Source organism: Ananas comosus, linkage group 14 (assembly GCF_001540865.1).
Source record: "Ananas comosus cultivar F153 linkage group 14, ASM154086v1, whole genome shotgun sequence".
NCBI classification, from domain to species: domain Eukaryota; kingdom Viridiplantae; phylum Streptophyta; class Magnoliopsida; order Poales; family Bromeliaceae; genus Ananas; species Ananas comosus.
The window spans coordinates 7,106,703-7,112,348 of NC_033634.1; the positions used below are offsets into that span (position 1 = coordinate 7,106,703).

Here is a 5,646-nt window from a genome sequence, read left to right on the forward strand (position 1 = left end):
AATATTAATTTGTAGGAAGAGATCAGTCCAAGACGAAAATACGTGCAGCAAATTTTTTCTGCCTCCAATTGTCAAAGTACTTCTACTATCTCCTCCTCATTTGTTTTTTATGTTCAAATATAAGAGGTAACTGATGTCATTGGTGATGGCAACAAAGGTTTCTTATATAGGAAAAAAAATAAAATAAAATCAGTGAATTAAATAATCCATATCATAAAAATATTTAATGATAATTATTTACCTGAAATAATTACTAGAATTGAAGAAAAAGAACAGAAATTATATACATCATTTATTTAATTTGTAGATTGAAGATAATAAAAGAATAAATATGTATAAACAGTAATAATTTTGTAGTTATTATCTAAAAACCGAACCCTTTATTGTGTAAGTATTAATTCTGCTCCGTCGATTCTGCTCTGAACCACCGTTTCTCAAAGTGCAACGCTTCATGCTATCGCTTTGACTCCTTATCATAATTTTTCGAAGGTGTAGCCGTCGGCTGCCGCTCATTGCTTTTCATTAGGTTAAAGAAGAAGGGCCAAAGTAGTGGTAAGTTTGTAAAAATTTTCATTGGACCTGGTGTACACGGTATATAGGTCACAGTACACTAATTCTATATATTTTTAAATATGGAAGATGTAATTAAACGAAATGAGTTTAAGATTTTGAACTATAAGTTTAATCTTGAATTAAGATTTGAAATTCTATTCTAAATTTCAATTGCATATCAAAATTAAAAATCTAAATTCAAATTTAAAATTTTACTTCAAATTTTATTTACATTGAATTTAACCGTCCAAAGTTCTTTGAATTAAAAAATTAAGCTCATGATTAAATTAATTGAATCAAATTATAAATTTATAACTGTGAACTTAATTTGTTAACTGTGAATTTAAAGAGCTTAATTCTTTTTAATTCAAAGTATTTTTAGTAGTNTTCAATTAATATAATTCAGAAATATGGAATGAATTTTAGAGGTTCTTATGTCTAAATCTAAACAATCTATTATTGTTTTGTTGTTCAGGGAACTGCATACGCTCAGTCACTGTCAAGAAAGTGAAAGAAAAAAAAGTAGATTTCCAAGTACTTGAATATTTATGCGTCTCCCTTTCGCATTATTAGAGCAGAAAACTGAGATAGTATGGAGAACATGGTACCTTCTCAAGCTAATAGGCGGAAATTACGAATGTCATGTTAACATTCAGATAGCAGCTTAGTTTCAGTTTCTAGTGACATTTTATGCGCAAAGAATTGTGTGGTGAACTTGCAGAGCATTTTCAGGAAATTCAGTTTTGTTATATCATTGATACATTCTTGCTATTGAAGAATTTCGTTACTGATCAAGAAAGAAGCACAAACCTTTTGTGTTGCCCCAGAATCCTCTAATATCGCCACAGCTTGGTTCAATCTCGCATCGATTATATCTGCAGGGAACTCGGCCTCGACAAGCACATGTAATGGATCATTCAGGTGTTCATAACCAGGTTTATCTCTTAGATTGTCTTCCTAAAGAAACACCAACTTTTCAAAATTAAAGAGGGATAAGCACTTCAGTTGCACTTACAAAATAACACATACTTATCTAAAAAACTATTTGAAATGTCGTCGTAAGTCACTTACGAAAGCACTAAAAATAAAAGAATGTGCGGTGCAGCGAACTTTTGACTAATGGAGAAAAAAGAAGTATAATTCATAACCAAATAAATGAAATCTTCATTACTCATTCTAGCCTTGAATTCATGATACGAAGATAAGTAATTGAAATGAATATCTGTAGTTCCAAATGGTTAACTTACTTTTACAAAATAATGTATTGAACTTGAGTAGCTTTCCCCATTACCCATTAACAAAGGGTCTCTAAAAAACCATAGCATGATGCACAAAGATATGTTTTTTTTTTTTTTTTTTGAGAATTACAAAGATAGGTGATATTATTCCACCAATATCAACTATACGAATCAAATTGAGTTGAACGAATGTCGGAATCCTATTTAGATTTCCATATGACTCTAAAACACATTGTACCTAGCAATAGGACTTAAAAACTTGTCGGAAAACCATGAGAGAATGCAATCGGAAAAACGACTTGAATACCAAGTTCGACTAGACTAAATCCTAATAAAACAACTGTTTAGCATGGCCGACGGCAGAGATTTTTCAATTGTCGACTTTTCTGGTAAAATATTGTCATGCTTTGCAAACCAAAACCTGAAAGTGTAACGATATTTGAAACTTCAGTCGAAACTTTATCAAACGATGGAAACTAGAGAGTAGACCGGCTTACCTTTAAAGAGTCTTTTACCGAACCCCGCCTGCGTATGTAAACTCTGCACTGAGTCGTAGCTTCGACTCGTTTCAAGGAATTTCCTCTGCAACTATTATTCCTATATCATGCACTAACTCAAAAGCAACTATCATTTCTACACAAGATTTCTAAATTGCTGAACCAATATTCTAACGAAAGTCAATATTATATGTAAATTCAACTTCGGAATCAACTTTACTTAATTTTAGGCCAATGTACCTTACAATCCGGCTTGGGGCATCTTCGAATTAGCTAGAATTTAGGCAGGAATCAGCTAGAATCCCCTAAAAATTACAAGAAAGTTGGAGTCACAACTTGCAAAGATAAAGCTTCATTATCGAAAATCAGCACTGCGACCAAAATTACCTCAATTGAAGCTCAATTAGACAACAATTCGGCTAAATAACTTGCTCCTCTTGCTTCTTACAATCAAGTAGTCCAAGAGTAGGTTCCAATTTATCATATCTTGAAACGTCAAAATGCATCCATTTCACCCTCAAGTTCAGTGGCCTCCGCTGAGATGCACTGTAGTAACTGCTGGACTGCACCTTGGTGCTGCGAATTTCTTGCTTCACAAGAAAATCCAGCGCAAGACAAGGCTAGGGGGCGATCCACGAGTGATCTTTGACTTCTATACTATAAGAAAAATCTATAATTCACTACGAAATTCCACTGCAATTAGGAAATAGAGGTCAATAATTCAACTTCGACATAAAAACAGTTTTCGACCTCGAAGAAAACTAAAATTCTTATTCATCTTACCTCCAAATTAGTCCAAACAAAATTCAAATCACTAGATAATGAAGTCAAGATCACTCCCAATCCTCCCAAAGCTCGGATCCTAAAAGAATATCAAACAAATTTTATCAAAATTCAAAACTAGTTCAGTTCAGTCCAGAAAATCAGCATTGCACCATTTTGGATCAACTTTAAAATTAGAGCCACAAACCCGATTTTCAGCTCAAGAAAGGTATAAATAGCCTCTCAACATCCCCCCACACAAGTACAAGCCTTTAATTTTGAAGGTGGAACTTCAAAACTTCACCAATTGCACAATATATCATCTCCTCTGACTAATAACCACTCTGCTGCCAGCTTCACTGCTGCAGTGAAGCAGCTGGCAGCACTTGATGCTGCTGCTGCTGTTGTTTGCTAGATGTGCAGGGACCAAACCAGCAAGGAACACAGAAAGAGGGATGAGAGGGAAAGTCGCAAGGGTGCTCTTCAGTCAAAACACTATAATCATCCAAAATAAATGAGTAATTTTTCAGCCCATAAGGAGTTGAACTTAGATTAAGAACCAAATTTCAGCATCGAGCCAAATCGGTTGCAAACTCACTTAGAACCAAGAATTTATTTTCCACTAACCTCTCACTTGGCCCAAGTAAGCTTCTAATTAGTAAAAGATGAAGATAGGTTCGTTTCCAACCTATCAAGATCTCAGCCAAAAGAAGAAAATCCAAAGAGATTCATCAACCGCATGAACTATTCAAATTCAGCTCATATAATAAATTCGACTAATTGATATGCCAAGGCAGGTTATGCCCAAATGAGATGCAGAAAATGCAGCCTCTGATGAAACAGAAGCTCTCTGATCATGGGCAAGCTTTAGTGTTGAACTATCAGTCCCCTTCAGAGTAGCACTAGAATTCCTATCAGGAAAAGAGTTTGAGCAAAAGTGAAGGTAATTTAGCTAATAGTAGAATTATATATCCACTACGATTACATTGTCATTAGCTACTTGGTCCAATATAAAATCAACGAACAGTGAGATAATTAATTCTTTAACAACTCTTTTAATTTGCGATGTCATTCTGGTAGTTTCAATTTCATCTCTTTCCTCTCAAAATTGTTTAGCAGTTCTTCGACCATTTAGCAATACCTGAACTAAAAAAAACCCTGAAAAATCAATAGAATTTAGTGTTCCCAGAAAGCAGTCTAATACAAGTTAACCTACTTTTCGGAAACTCTAAAGCAACTATTTTCTGAGAATATGATTATTTCAATTCTTCCTATCTAATATTTATCTTTTGAAAAGCTTAGTAATTTTTCACCAACATCAGAAACCAGAACCTGAAACTCTAAAAATAGCCAAAACTAAACTCAATAAGCCTACACTGAAGCCTATATTGAGCTTTCAATGATCTAGTTATACCATCAAATCGCAGTGAGACAGATGTAACAATGGCTTCCAGTAATACATATAGTTGTTTCAGCAATTGTGGACTAAATAATTGGAACATAAGAGAGAGTTATGCCCAAATGAGATGCTTGTTCTTAAAAACAAAACAAATATTGAAGAACTTCATGCTTGTTAGTTTTAATCCAATGTTCGTCAATTAGATTTTGCATTATCCTCTTGATGGATTGTGGACCTTCAAAAAGTTTAGCAACGCAACAAGAAACCATTTTATATTGTCATTCAGTACTATCCTCTAAACTCACGGTCAAAACTGAACAGAAAAAGCCTATTCTTCGATTTAATACCAGGGGATCTAATAAACAACAGAGAAATTCTTTAAGAAATCAATTTGGATGTCACTACCTAGTTAATGAAGTTTGTGATGCAATCTAGTGGTGACCGCATAGAAAGAGACGGTAACATGTCACACTGATATAAGCATCCGTCCGTAAACCAATAAAAAAACATATGTTAGACTAATGTCGAGCATCATTACTGTATATAGATTTAGATGATAACAAATTATGAGTTTCCGTGTTCTGATGCTAAATACCTGAGAGCTTTGTACTTGACTTGAATTTTGAGATATTGGAATCCTGCAGCATCTCGCTCTGCACATGCCGTAAATTGGTAGTGAGGGCCTCGACACTGTGATTCCTCAAGCAAGTGGCGGAGGAGCAGTCCTTGAAGAGCTCAAAGGCGTGACCGGCGATGTCGTGATTGAGCCCTAGAATGGAGGCGACGTCGATGATTTGCAGGTAGGCTCGGAGGTTGTCGACGGAGACGAGCGGCCCGGAGGGATCCGCGCCGCCACCGCCTTCTCCTCCTCCTCCTCCTCCGTCGCCGCGCCACCGCGCCACCGAGGAGGTCGCGCTCGAGCTCGGCGAGGTGGCCAGAGAAGGAGAGGGCGAAGCGGGCGAAGACTGGGGCTGGCTCGAGGGTCCAGGCGGAGAAGGCGATGATGAAGCTGGTGGGGAGGAAGGGGTCGTCGTCGTCGTCGCCGCCGCCGTGGTGGCCATGGTCGCCTTGGGTTTGAGGAGAAGGAGGGGGTGAGGGAGAGAAGTGGTTGAGGGGGTGATGGAGAGGAGAGGGTGAGGGAAAGAAGGGTCCGACGCAGGGGAGGGGTGATCGGGTTGCGTTTCGGTGAGGGTTAGGG

General features: G+C 36.9%; 1 long non-coding RNA gene across 4 annotated transcripts; it reads right to left on the bottom strand.

Annotated features, from left to right (window-relative positions):
* LOC109720742 lies at window positions 1,061-5,572 on the bottom strand. 4 transcript variants are annotated; one of them, XR_002219046.1, is made up of 6 exons: window positions 5,044-5,572; window positions 3,258-3,737; window positions 2,675-3,149; window positions 2,528-2,592; window positions 2,288-2,372; window positions 1,061-1,509 (listed from the first exon to the last, which is right to left on the bottom strand). It is a non-coding gene; the product is annotated as an uncharacterized LOC109720742 (long non-coding RNA). The 4 variants fall into 4 exon arrangements; XR_002219045.1 differs by having other exon boundaries at window positions 3,258-3,960; XR_002219044.1 differs by having other exon boundaries at window positions 3,258-3,544; window positions 3,677-5,572.